This window comes from Pelophylax lessonae, assembly GCF_965119305.1.
Source record: "Pelophylax lessonae genome assembly, chromosome: 11".
NCBI classification, from domain to species: Eukaryota; Metazoa; Chordata; class Amphibia; order Anura; family Ranidae; genus Pelophylax; species Pelophylax lessonae.
The window spans coordinates 65,243,940-65,258,608 of NC_138778.1; the positions used below are offsets into that span (position 1 = coordinate 65,243,940).

General features: G+C 46.7%; 1 protein-coding gene across 3 annotated transcripts in view; it reads left to right on the forward strand.

The window, feature by feature from the left end:
• Positions 1 to 14,669, forward strand: part of MXRA7 (matrix remodeling associated 7) — a 111,364-nt gene that overhangs the window by 17,675 nt on the left and 79,020 nt on the right. The gene's annotated exons all lie outside the window — the stretch shown is intronic.

The following is a 14,669-nucleotide window of genomic DNA, read 5'->3' on the forward strand; positions in this document are numbered from 1 at the left end:
AAAAGCAAGCTTGTGTGTGGTCACCTTGTATTACCCAGAAGGACTGCAGCTGGAGAGAGGTAACAGGTCATTATTATTTATTGAAGTGTTATATTCCAATCTGTGTAGCCATTTGGTATTCCAGTCCTATTCTGGGTCAGTTGTGCCTAGGGAGGGTTCGAGCCAATTCTGTGGGTTGTTAGGCAGGACGTAGACCCAATAATCTAATCAGCAGCTCCTGCGGGGGTGGTGCTACACTCATAAGATTTTTCCCTTTTGAAATCTGTACTAATGAGATGAAAATTGGACGTGTGTTGACGGACGACAAAAGTTTTATAGCCTGCACACCAGGATTTTTTTGGCCGAAAAGTCAGAGTCGGTTGTTGGAAGCATCATACTAACAAGCCGAAAATCGGCAGATCGATCGTCGGACGAAATTTCCTGGCCAAATTTCTTATCGCGTGTACGGGGCTTTAGTGTGTCAGTGGCAGGATCACCGGGTAAATATATAAAAGGGAGAAAGCCTGAAAAAAAGAACGAATTCAGCCACCACATCTAAGGACTAGCAAGCTGCAAAACAAATGATATCTGGTCTTGGATTTGTATATGATTTGGTTTCAGCTACTAATTAATGTTTAATAACATGCCTCACTGGAAAAGGCTGAGATTAGAGGCAGAGCAATCCACATAGCTGGATCTACAAAGACTGGGCGGAGGTGTGGAAATAAGAGGCCTAGAAAACGCATGTTGCCGGGGATCACCGAAGTGACACATCTGTTCCCCGGGCTCCGCAGGCTCCCAGCAGATGTTTTGACAACATGCAAGGGATTACATAACCAGAGAAGTAATAGACCTTTTATTTGGAGCCTGTGTCATAACCCTCTAGAAGTTTAGCTTCTAGAATTGTTTTTTCATAGCCTGTGCATTGCCTAAAACCTTCCAACATACAAGTCTTAGAAAAACAGCACATGCTTGGTTTTGGCTGGCTTGATTAAAGCTAAAGTTTAATCTGCTTATACAGAATTTGGCCTTTCCTGGTTCCTCCCTCCCTCTTCATCAACATGTTGATTACAATTTTAAATAAAGCCTTTCAGTTTTCATTACAGCCTTTTTTTATTTAATCCCACTGATCATGTTACTGGGTCTCTGTGCTTCCCTATGCAGTGCAGTCAGATTATAACTGGTGGGCAGAGTCAGCTGTAGCTTCTTGCAAACCTCACAGCACCCCATCACAATACAATACAGGCATACCCCACTTTTAAGTACACAATGGGACCAGAGCATGTATGTAAAACGAAAATGTACTTAAAGTGAAGCAATACCTTTTTTCATTTCTCAATGCATGTAAATACACTAGCTCCATAGAAAATCTTGGTCAGCTTGACATGGCACTGCTCCCAAACCATAAGTGACAAGGACACCAAGCTTGGGGAGCATGTTAAGGGGATCCAGGACTATGACATGCAGGGCCATCTTTAATAATGATTGGACCCTGGGCAAAAAATGTTTTTGGTCCCTCTCGAATCCACTTATCAACTATTTGCAGGCAAAGCGTGCTCAAGGGACAGCTGCTTTGGGCCTCACAATAATGACTGAGCCCGGGGAAGCTGCCCCTTTTGCCCTGCTTTAAAGATGGCCTTGATGACATGATAGATTACCTAGGCAAGCTGGCTGGCCACAAATAGGAAATGTTGTAGTCCTGGGTCCCCTCTCGGTGCTCCCTAAGTTTGGTATCCCTGTCACTTATGGTTTGGGAGCAGTGCCATGTCAAGCTGACCAAGATTTCCCATAGATGCCAATGTTAAAAATTGGGAGTAGTGCCATGCCAAGCTGACCAGGCTGTGTCCGTACTCGCGAGTGTACGCAAAGTGAGTGTACTTAAAATGGGGTATGCCTGTATGCAAGCAGTAGGCTGGCTTTTGGGAGTGTATGGAAATATCAAAATGCTTTGATGGGTGGTTATCAGTCTAACGCAGGAGAAATTTGCATGAAGGCTGTCCTAGGTATGCCCACAGATGGTGCTGAGTCTCCAGAACTGAAAGAAGTAAAATCCAGTGAAAGCGTTACTAAACCCACGACAGAAAGTCCCAGTCCACACTTATGCGATGCGGGAACCATGCAAATCTACTGCAGGTTCCGGCATCGAAATTCCCAGCGCAGGCAGTTCACACTGCGAATCGCTGGGGGTGTCAATTCAAAGTTAACGACACCCCCAAATCAGTTCACATATCGCAGTGCGATCTGACATTCGGACATGAATCGGATTGCATAAGTGTGAACAAGCATGCAATCCGATTCTGGTGCGGACCCAAAAAAGGGTCCTGTGTGTGTTTGTGCCGAATCAGATTCAAATTCAGTCATACCATCTGTATGACTGAATTGACATCGCATGTGATCTTCAGATCAGTGCGCTCCGAATCACATGCGATGTCTGCCATCGCACTAATGTGAACCGAGCCTAAAATCAGTCTGTATATGCAGTAAAGCCTGGTTGTTATACTTACTGTGCAACCTAAGGGGTTAATCCTGTGCTTTGTGTAAAAAGGCTGTTTGATCCTGTTTCCTCTGATCCTCCCCTTCTTCCACAGTCCCCAATCCATCTCCTGATAGAACAGAGCCTTGGGGGTAAGCTGCACATGCTAAGTTTGGTGTGTATTGCTAAAGATTTTGTTTTCTTTTCTTGGGAGAGTGCATGTGATCAGCACAGGGCCAATCAGCACTGTCCAGACAGAGGGTCAGGGGTCCTGCAGTCTCATAAGACAATCAGGAGAGAATGAAAACTCCTCCTACAAGCTTCAATCAGACACTGATAGAAGCCACAAGACTGCTATATACTGCTGATGAGAAAAGATATTTAGCAGTTTATATTTACTAAAACTATTGCGTTTCCATGTTCTGTGTACTGTGGGAGACCAGATATTTTGAATGCAGGGTCCTAGGTTTAGTAACACTTTAATGGAAGGGGCAGGCCAGGAGCAGTCAGGCTGAGGAGGAAAGGGCTAGATGATGCCCACCAGTTGAACTGCTGCAGCTTCTTTTAGCTAGAAAAAGGGAAAAAAGTAAATGGTGAGATGCATTAAACCAACGCATTGCACCTCCCCTACACAGAACAACCAGCGAGCATTACATGGAGAATACAAAAACCCACACCCACTGGTGTGAACAAACCCTTAACCACTTGACCCCCGGAAGATTTATTCCCCCCTTTATGACCAGGCCATCTTTTTTTTGCTTTTTGCCACTACGCTACTTTAACTGACAAGTGCGCGGTCATGCAATGCTGTACACAAATGCAATTTATATAATTTTAGTTCACACAAATAGAGATTTCTTTTGGTGGTATTGGATCACTCCTGTTTTTTTATTTAATGCACTATAAACGAACAACATTTTAAAAAACTTTCTGCTATAAAACATATCCAAAAATAAAAATTCTTCATAAATCTAGGCCAATATGTATTCTGCTACATATTTTGGGAGAAAAAAATCCTATCCTACACCAATAATCGGTCGATCCCTAGTTGTCACCCTAAGAGGTGTGGTAGTGCCACAGAACATCTCCTCTTCCTAATAAAATAGTATGGAGGTGTTTTGAAGAACACAGGATATTATCAGCTCATTAGATTTCTGGCAGGATCAACAGGTACATTTTTGTAAGGGCTCACATACACTAAAGTTAAACCACACAGCCAAGACTTTTTATTTACCTTTGAAGTGGACAAGGGTTGGAGCCTCTGTCGGGTTGCTTCTACTGCAGTCCGATGTCCCTTCACTGTTACGGTGAGTGTAATCACTAGAACAGACAGTGAGGGCAATGCTAAACATTACATTTGCCACTGGAGCGGAAGCCTGGGGGAACTCTGAGGACACCTGTTCTGTGACAACAAAAAGGCCCCTTTTCTCTCACCTTGGGGGGGGGGGGGGTGTAGGGTTTCGCATCAAGTGTAGAGCTTTAAGTACACCTCCACTCCCTGTTGGGACATGTGGGCGTGGCTTAAATTGCGCTAAATATTGGGCGTGGCTAAAAGGGGTGTAGCTTAATAGAGTCTGAGATGCCTTACATAATGCAGAATGCGTTAATGTTTAATAGGGAGTGTACAGTGGTGGGTATTTTGTGCAGGAGAGGGGTGTGGAGTGTACGGCAGTGGGTATTATGTACAGGAGAGGAGTGTGGAGTGTATGGAGGTGGGTAGTATGTACAGGAGAGGAGTGTGGAGTGTATGGAGGTGAGTAGTATGTACAGGAGGGGGGTGTGCAGTGTATGGAGATGAGTAGTATGTACAGGAGAGGAGTGTGGAGTGTATGGAGGTGGGTAGTATGTACAGGAGAGGAGTGTGGAGTGTATGGAGGTGAGTAGTATGTACAGGAGAGGAGTGTGGAGTGTATGGAGGTGAGTAGTATGTAAAGAAGAGGAGTGTGGAGTGTATGGAGGTGAGTAGTATGTACAGGAGAGGAGTGTGGAGTGTACGGCGGTGGGTATTATGTACAGTAGAGGAGTGTGGAGTGTATGGAGGTTTGTAGTGTGTACAGGAGAGGGGTGTGGAGTGTATGGAGGTGAGTAGTGTGTACAGGAGAGGAGTGTGGAGTGTATGGAGGTGGGTAGTATGTACAGGAGAGGAGTGTGGAGTGTACGGCGGTGGGTATTATCTGCAGGAGAGGAGTGTGGAGTGTATGGAGGTGAGTAGTATGTACAGGAGAGGAGTGTGGAGTGTATGGAGGTGAGTAGTATGTACAGGAGAGGAGTGTGGAGTGTATGGAGGTGAGTAGTATGTACAGGAGAGGAGTGTGCAGTGTATGGAGATGAGTAGTATGTACAGGAGAGGAGTGTGGAGTGTATGGAGGTGAGTAGTATGTACAGGAGAGGAGTGTGGAGTGTATGGAGGTGGGTAGTATGTACAGGAGAGGAGTGTGGAGTGTATGGAGGTGGGTAGTATGTACAGGAGAGGAGTGTGGAGTGTATGGAGGTGAGTAGTATGTAAAGAAGAGGAGTGTGGAGTGTATGGAGGTGAGTAGTATGTACAGGAGAGGAGTGTGGAGTGTATGGAGTTGGGTAGTATGTACAGGAGAGGAGTGTGGAGTGTATGGAGGTGGGTAGTATGTACAGGAGAGGGGTGTGGAGTGTATGGAGGTGAGTAGTGTGTACAGGAGAGGAGTGTGGAGTGTATGGAGGTGAGTAGTATGTACAGGAGAGTAGTGTGGAGTGTATGGAGGTGAGTAGTATGTACAGGAGAGGAGTGTGAAGTGTATGGAGGTGAGTAGTATGTACAGGAGAGGAGTGTGGAGTGTATGGAGGTGAGTAGTATGTACAGGAGAGGAGTGTGGAGTGTATGGAGGTGAGTAGTATGTACAGGAGAGGGGTGTGCAGTGTATGGAGATGAGTAGTATGTACAGGAGAGGAGTGTGGAGTGTATGGAGGTGGGTAGTATGTACAGGAGAGGAGTGTGGAGTGTATGGAGGTGGGTAGTGTGTACAGGAGAGGAGTGAAGAGTGTATGGAGGTGAGTAGTATGTACAGGAGAGGGGTGTGGAGTGTATGGAGGTGAGTAGTATGTACAGGAGAGGAGTGTGGAGTGTATGGAGGTGGGTAGTATGTACAGGAGAGGAGCGTGGAGTGTATGGAGGTGAGTAGTGTGTACAGGAGAGGAGTGTGGAGTGTATGGAGATGAGTAGTATGTACAGGAGAGGAGTGTGGAGTGTATGGAGGTGGGTAGTATGTACAGGAGAGGAGTGTGGAGTGTATGGAGGGTGGGTAGTATGTACAGGAGAGGGGTGTGGAGTGTATGGAGGTGAGTAGTGTGTACAGGAGAGGAGTGTGGAGTGTATGGAGATGAGTAGTATGTACAGGAGAGGAGTGTGGAGTGTATGGAGGTGGGTAGTATGTACAGGAGAGGAGTGTGGAGTGTATGGAGGTGGGTAGTATGTACAGGAGAGGAGTGTGGAGTGTATGGAGATGAGTAGTATGTACAGGAGAGGAGTGTGGAGTGTATGGAGGTGGGTAGTATGTACAGGAGAGGGGTGTGGAGTGTATGGAGGTGGGTAGTATGTACAGGAGAGGAGTGTGGAGTGTATGGAGGGTGGGTAGTATGTACAGGAGAGGGGTGTGGAGTGTATGGAGGTGAGTAGTATGTACAGGAGAGGAGTGTGGAGTGTATGGAGGTGAGTAGTATGTACAGGAGAGGAGTGCGGAGTGTTTGGAGGTGGGTAGCATGTACAGGAGAGGAGTGCGTAGTGTATGGAGGTGGGTAGTATGTACAGGAGAGGAGTGCGTAGTGTATGGAGGTGAGTAGTGTGTACAGGAGAGGAGTGTGGAGTGTATGGAGGTGGGTAGTATGTACAGGAGAGGAGTGTGGAGTGTATGGAGGTGGGTAGTATGTACAGGAGAGGAGTGCGTAGTGTATGGAGGTGGGTAGTATGTACAGGAGAGGAGTGTGGCGTGTATGGAGGTGAGTAGTGTGTACAGGAGAGGAGTGTGGAGTGTATGGAGGTGAGTAGTGTGTACAGGAGAGGAGTGTGGAGTGTATGGAGGCTGGGTAGTATGTACAGGAGAGGGGTGTGGAGTGTATGGAGGTGAGTAGTATGTACAGGAGAGGAGTGTGGAGTGTATGGAGGTGGGTAGTATGTACAGGAGAGGAGTGTGGCGTGTATGGAGGTGAGTAGTGTGTACAGGAGAGGAGTGTGGAGTGTATGGAGGTGAGTAGTGTGTACAGGAGAGGAGTGTGGAGTGTATGGAGGCTGGGTAGTATGTACAGGAGAGGGGTGTGGAGTGTATGGAGGTGGGTAGTATGTACAGGAGAGGAGTGTGGAGTGTATGGAGGGTGGGTAGTATGTACAGGAGAGGGGTGTGGAGTGTATGGAGGGTGGGTAGTATGTACAGGAGAGGGGTGTGGAGTGTATGGAGGTGAGTAGTATGTACAGGAGAGGAGTGTGGAGTGTATGGAGGTGAGTAGTGTGTATAGGAGAGGAGTGTGGAGTGTATGGAGGTGAGTAGTATGTACAGGAGAGGAGTACAGAGTGTATGGAGGTGGGGAGTATGCGCCAGCTGGCCAAAGGCCAAAAACAAAGCCAGATTATGCTCTGAACGGGTCTCCCATGTAGAAACCTGGAAGCAATGTCATGAAATCACTTCCGGCTACTGAAGCCTTAAAGTCCCTTGATTTTAAATAAAATTATAGTATTCAAAACAGCCAAACTTGGCGTTTTGAATGCTTTTAAGTGCAGAGGAGGGGTTTTGGGGTCCTTTTACTACATAATGAGTGCAGGGTTGCAGAGTTTACTACATAAAGAGTGCCATGGTTGCGAGATGCGCTACGTACGGAGCGCACCTCGCAACCACTTTGCGCCCCTGACTGAAGTGCGCTTTAGGCCGGCGTGGTGCCTAACTTGCCTATAGGTAGCGCTGGCCCTGATTCCACGGATAGAGAATTGGAGGAACTGGAGTGGAGAAAGCTGGAGGGGAGGAGTTCCGATTGGCTGGAGAGGCGGAGCTGGGAGGAGCTGGATTGCAAAAGGCTGAAGGGGTGGAGAGCCAGAGAAAACGGGCTTTCTTAGGGAAACCTATTTCGGCACAACACTGGCGCTCCTATTCAGACCGCAAGGGGGAGGGGCTTTCCCTGTGTACTGTGCATGCGGTTCCTTGATGGAGCCACACGCTGCCTGAGGGTGCCAGGGACGCAGGCTGAGCAGAGGGCGCAAAAATCTGCTAACACTGCCAATTGATCCCCCCGCCTGGTGGGCACTGGTCTCACCAACCCCTTGGTACGCTCCTGCTGCCCCGCCTGATACATAGTCCTGATGTACTTTTTCATATTCTTCCCCTCGCTCTGTGCTATTGATGTGCTCTGGTTTATGTTAATCAGAGACTGTCTGCCCAGTAGATTGTGATGATAGAGCTCCAATATAAGCAGAAAAAGATGGAAGCGGATTACGCTCAATACTTTCCTATGGTGCTTCTCATATTCACGGCGGGGCTGCTTTTTCCAGAGCTCAAAAATTAAATCATTCTGTACAATGTCTGTCTCGGTTCTAGCAGGACAAAATCCACACATAAATATCATTATAAATAGTTGTATAAAAAAAAGTTTGTCAGATCAGTGACTTTTATTAATAACTACATTTATAAGCCTGTGATAAATAGATTTATACAGTATGTCTCTCTGTCTATATTTATCTCTCTATCTCTGGCTGGGAGTATTTAGTAAGAGTAATAAAACATTTTTTGAATATACTTACCATAACCTGTAATTAATGGGCCGGCCCTGATTCCATGGAGGGAGAAGGGGAGGAACTGGAGCAGGGAAAGCTGGAGGGGAGGAGTTCTGATCGGCTGGAGAAGCGGAGCTGGATTGCAGAAGGCTGGAGGGGCAGAGTTCCGAATGGCTGGAGGGGCCGAGCTGGGGAACTAGATTGCAGAAGGTTGGATGTAAGGATCTTTGAATGGCTGGAGGGGTGGAGCTGGGGAACTAGATTGCAGAAGACTGGATGTACGGATATTTGAATGGCTGGAGGGGCGGAGCTGGGGAACTAGATTGGAGAAGGCTGGATGTACGGATATTTGAATGGCTGGAGGGGGCGGAGCTGGGGAACTAGATTGGAGAAGGCTGGATGTACGGATCTTTGAATGGCTGGAGGGGTGGAGCTGGGGAACTAGATTGCAGAAGACTGGATGTACGGATATTTGAATGGCTGGAGGGGCGGAGCTGGGGAACTAGATTGCAGAAGGCTGGATGTACGGATCTTTGAATGGCTGGAGGGGCGGAGCTGGGGAACTAGATTGCAGAAGGCTGGATGTATGGATCTTTGAATGGCTGGAGGGGTGGAGCTGGGGAACTAGATTGCAGAAGACTGGATGTACGGATATTTGAATGGCTGGAGGGGCGGAGCTGGGGAACTAGATTGCAGAAGGCTGGATGTGTACGGATCTTCGAATGGCTGGAGGGGCGGAGCTGGGGAACTAGCTTGCAGAAGGCTGGATGTACAGATATTGGAATGGCTGAAAGGGGCGGAGCTGGGGAACTAGATAGCAGAAGGCTGGAGCTACGGAGCTATCCCAGCCCAGAACCAGGGGAGACCACGAGAAGGGGGGGGGGGGTCTCCTGTTTTGTGTACTGTGCGTGCAGTTCCTTGATGGAGCTGCATGCTGCCTGGGGGTGCCGGGGGCACAGGTTGAGTGGAGGCCGCACAAATCTGCTAACACTGCCGAATGATTTTTGCGCCCCCCCCCCCTCGGCCTGCGCCCCTGGCCAACCCCTTGGTACGCCCCTGCACCAACACAAACGTCCTTCAGCCCCTCCAGGTCTTGCTTGCAGCACTGCTACTCTGGCCTCACACTTCAGGCCCTGGTCTGTCTCCTACAGACTGTTCTCTCACCCAACAGGGTGCACACAGACAGCAGCCTCATGCTGCACTGAGCCCCCCTACTGACTCCTAAACCAGACCTCCTATATGCCGGGGTGGAGCCCAGAACATTGATCCTTTCTTCACTAAAAGACCCAGACACACCTGCACCATCAGTGTCCTGGTTAGTCCTAAATCCTGGTCCCAGGATTGGAGATCTCTTCCCGCCCAGATCACTGCAAAATCTCCAGGCTCCAGGTCCCCAACTGGACTTTGCAAACCCCAGAGGAAACTCCTCCAAATGAAAGAATCCTTCTGGAGCCTCTCAACCTGCCTGGTTGACAATCTTGAGTGACATACCGCCTCACAGCTACCTGCACTGTCATAGGGGATATATTGTCACTTCCTGTCATCTCTCTAAAACAGGAAGTGAGGACATATCTCCCCAGCATCATTAAAACTTGGCCAAAGTTCTCACTCCAGCCAAAATCTAACAAAAAAAAAAAAAGGCTGGAGTACTACTTCCAAGCTTTTCAACAATTTTTTTTATGCATGTAGCACTACTCCCTTGGGAGCTTCTTGAAGCAGATTCCCCTGGATTACCCTTAGCATCAGCTGGCAAATTCTTAACACTTTAAGTTCTTGGCTCAGTCAGTAAACAGTCCAGGGGATTTGTTTTTTGTGTATTTTATTTGGAACTGGGATAGGAGAAGGGATGAGTGGGATACTCCAACTTTGAACTATGCACAATCTTCAGGACAACTAGCTGTAGTGTGTGTGGCAAGGCCGCTGCTTCACCCTGCCACTATGGTGAAGATGTTTAGAAAAGTTCCTGTTTTATTTACTCTCTTCGGGGTTCTGAAAGTGGCACCCCCTTTACTCTCAATGCTAGTCTGCTGACACCTGTCTGCTGACCCTAGCTTCCAGAGTGGTTCTTCGTCCTGGCTGACCCCTGGGCAAGTTCCTCTGTACTTACGGACACTGTTTTTCCAGAGTCACAGTTGCCTCTAAACTCCTCTTGTCAGCATCCACTGGACTTCTGCATTCAGCAACACCTTCAGGTTCAGCAGGCCGACTGCCTGTGACCACCTTTCCCAGCTGCAGAAGGAGACACAGCCATGCACTCCTTCTGGGACTTGGCTTCCATCCCAAAGACCCCCTGTCCCATGTGCCCTTGGCTTTTATGGTCAATCCCAGTATGCACCACTGTTGTGCCCTCCCACTGGGACTGCCACAAAAGCCTGTGTGTCACTGGCTGGTTTCCTCCACTTTCCAGGCTCCCCTATTGGATACAGTGGGGACACTCCCTCAGACCAAGTGAATCACACCTGGACACATGTAACAGGCCTAACTAGAAATCCTGCTCCCTGATAAGCAGGAAAGCAACCCAAAGCTTTTACCTAGCACCTGACTAGGAGGGTGCTACATGCATATTTTGTATTACCTTTGTATAGTACAAGGGCCACCAGCCATATAACTTTATTGCATATGCAGGCTATGCCTCCTGGAAATGCTCTTATCATAACAATTAGAATTATGCCATACAGATATCCCAGTATTTCATATCCGTGCATTGCAGTTTAGGCCTCATTCACGTGGGCTTACCAAGGCCTCATACACATGGGATACACATGTGTTCTATGAATCTGCATGTAGGCAGTCTCATTCATGTCTATTGGAACGCAGACAGTATGCATTCGGGGACACGTACACACGGGACTGTCAAAATGATAATAGCCACTGTGTCCGTGCAGCAACTGCATCCCAATAGACATGCCTGCACATGAAAGCTTGAAACACTACTGCAGGGGTCTTCAAACTATGGCCCTCCAGTTGTTCAGGAACTACAATTCCCATCATGCCTAGTCATGTCTGTGAATGTCAGAGTTTTACAATGCCTCATGGGATATGTAGTTCTGCAACAGCTGGAGGGCCGTAGTTTGAGGATCCATGCACTACTGCATCACTGCAAAGCCAGCCCTTCACACAGGTGTAGATTAGTTACGTCTGGTTGAATCAGGCCTCAGTGTTAATGACAAAGGAAAACGCTATGGGCCCCTACACACCAATGCATTTACGTTAGCACTGCATCAGCGTGAATCTAGCGTTTTTTGGAAAGCGGAGAGATGCCCTATTGACTCATGTAAAGTATGATTTTAACCACTTTACCGCTGCTCACTGGAGCTCTACTGCGGCAAAGTGGCTCGATAACGTCTGGCGACGTAGACCTACGTCGGCAGACAATCCCCTCTCTGTATTCAGTCACAACGGGAGTCAGGCCAAGGGAGGAGCGGGAGTGATCACCGCCGCTGTTTCCCGATCGTCGGGGAATCGAGTGTGGAGATCCGCCCGCTTATGTAAACAAAGCGGGCGGATCTCCTAAGTGACAGGCAGGGTCAGATTGCAGGGTTCAGCATAGCTGAACCTGCGATCTGTCCCTGTGTCACTCAGTCCCCTCCCCCACACACGTTAGTAAGCGCCAGGCATACATTAACCCCTTGATCACCAATAAAAATTAACCCCTTCCCTGCCAGTGTCATTTTTACAGTAACAGTGCATATTTATAGCACTGATTACTGTAGTAATGTCACTAGTACCCCCAAAAGTGTCAAAAATGTCAGTCAAGGGTCCGATCTGTCCGCCGCAATGTCGCAGTCCCGCAAAAAAAATCGCAGATCGCCGCCATTACTCGTTAAAAAAAAAACACCAAAAACGACAGAAATCTTTCCCTTAGTTTGTAAACGCAATAACTTTTGCGCAAACCAATCAAAATACGCTTATTGCGATTTTTTTTTACCAAAAATATGTAGCAGAAAACAAATTGGCCTAAAATGATAAAAAATTTTGATTTTTACATTTTTTTGGGGGGAATTTCATAAAAAAAAATGTGAAAAATATTATTTTTTCAAAATTGTCGCTCCTTTTTTTTGTTTATAGCGCAAAAAGTAAAAATCGCACAGGTGATCAAATACCACCAAAAGAAAGCTCTGTGTGTGGGAAAAAAAGGACGTACATTTAGTTTAGGTACGGCGTCGCATGACCGCGCAATTGTCAGTTAAAGTCGCAATCGCAAAAACTGGCCCAGACGTAAGACAGTAAAATCCTCCGGTGGTAAAGTGGTTAAGCATAGGAACACTTTGATGGGACTGCAGCCAACATTCTTTTTGTTTTGAGTAGAGCAGGGAAGGTTTTTATTGCTGTCTTTGCCTCCACTGGTGAATTTTACACTTGCTGTTTCAAGTAATCTCTCCAGTGGGAACAGTGATAGCAAAACAAATCCAGTGAAGAAGAGACAATCTTTAGTTTTTATTATGCCTTGTGTCACCAATAAGGATGAGCTAAGGCTTGAGCCGAACATGTTGAAAAGTGTTGCATGACTGCGACAGCCCACATCTGCCCTTAACCTGTTTACGCTGAGCTCAAATGTTTGTGTGGTGTCAAGAAAGTAGGCCTTCTTCGGAAGTGCCACATATATGCTCTGTTTTTTCTGGAAGAGTGCTCTATAGCAGCCTTTTTCAACTAGGGTTCCCAGGCACCCTGGGGTGCCTTGAGACTTCTTCAGGGAGGCCTTGAGACTTCTTCAGGGGTGCCTTGGCAAAATGCCTAAAAAGTGCCCAAAATTTGAATACAAAGCCTGCCTTTTAGTTACACAAAGCCACAGGTTTTCATTGCGCACCATTTCAACCTTCTAGCTGCCGGAGTCCTAACAATCATTGATAAGGAGGATGTAAGATGCCTGCATAGCATCCTTGTTTCACTGTCCCCTGCCCCTCTCCATTAGTGTTGAGGTCACATTAGCTGAGTGATTGAGAAAAAATGAGGAGAAGAGAAACATTGGAATACTACTCAGTACCAGTTTTCAAACATGTATTTACTTTGGAGGAATAAACCCCCTCCAATGTTGGGTTTCCCACATGTGTGGATGTCGCTGACTCGCTGCATTATGTAATACTATGAGAATAGTTTTTACATTTTAGAATGGGGTGCCTCAAGACTGTCCATACTTTTTAAAGGGTGCCTCCAGATTGTCCATCATTTTAAAAGGGTGCCTTGACTGAAAAAAGTTTGAGAAACACTGCTCTATAGCATGTTCCCAGCACAGAGACCGAGCTGTCGCTGACAGCTCTTGATCCCCCACTAACAATCTGGAGCCTCTTTATCACATGATAGCTGTAATAGCCTGTGACTGGCTATCACAGTGATCACTCAGTAAAACCTGCCCCTGCACTATTTATCTCCTCTGAATGGAAACAAAAGATACAATGTATCTTTTTTCCCCCTTTTTTGAATTTTTTTTTTATTTGCTTAAACAGTAGAAAAACATACATGACATTCAAGACAGTAGACCAAACAACAACAACAACAAGCAAACCAGAGAAGCACAGCACCAGTGGATACTACAGCATACTCCAATCATCATTGAATAGGATGGACTAAAGGGTTTTGCAGTGTGTAATATACCATGTATCTTTTTCTCCTAGTTACATGAGAAGAGTGTAAAAAAAATGTCTGTTTGTAGGAAAAATAATAGTAATAACTACAAAATAAAGATAAAATGGCTAGGTCAGGGCCTGATCTAGGTTTGTGTCAGGGGTAAAGATCATTAACAGGGTCAAGGGTAATGGAATAAGTCACACTTCATCCCAAGGGTCAAAAATTATGATTTAGGTTTAAAAAAAAAATTAATTTAGGTATAAAAAAAATAAATATAAAGTTTTTTCTATTTTTTTTATTTCATTTAGTAATGGTTTAGTAATGGTGCCCAGGGCTGCTGATAGAAATCACGGGGCCCCGTACAGACTACCTGGCAGGGCCCCCCCAAGAAAATATTAAAAAGATATATTTAGCTAAAATTACAACAAAATCACTATAAGCAGACACAAATATAACATAACTCACATAATTCCTGCAAAATCTAAAAGAAAAAACTATGTTAATAAACAAAAATGAAGATGAGATGAAAATAATATACAGGCTGGGCAGTTGGAGCTCCGGGATCAGAGAGACAGAGGGAGAGAAACAAAGTTACAAATAAACTCCTGAGCAGAGATAACATTAGAGTTTGTGCTGGAAGGGGGCCCACACAGGGAGGGGGATTAGTGAGGGACAACTGTCTCTTTCTCAGCAGATAAAAGCTGATAGCAGGGAGAGGGACAGATCAGCTTTCAGGTGCTGGAGGAAGATTTTTGTATTTGTTGTCCATCACTAATCTCCCTCCCTGTGTGGGCCCCCCTGTGTGCTCGGGCCCCCTACAAGAGGGCTGGTGGTCCCCCCCTATCAGCAGCCCTGATGGTGCCTGCAGGGTTTGGGATTCTTTGGCGCAGCTTAGTGGGTGGTTGCCTGTTGTCACCTGACAAT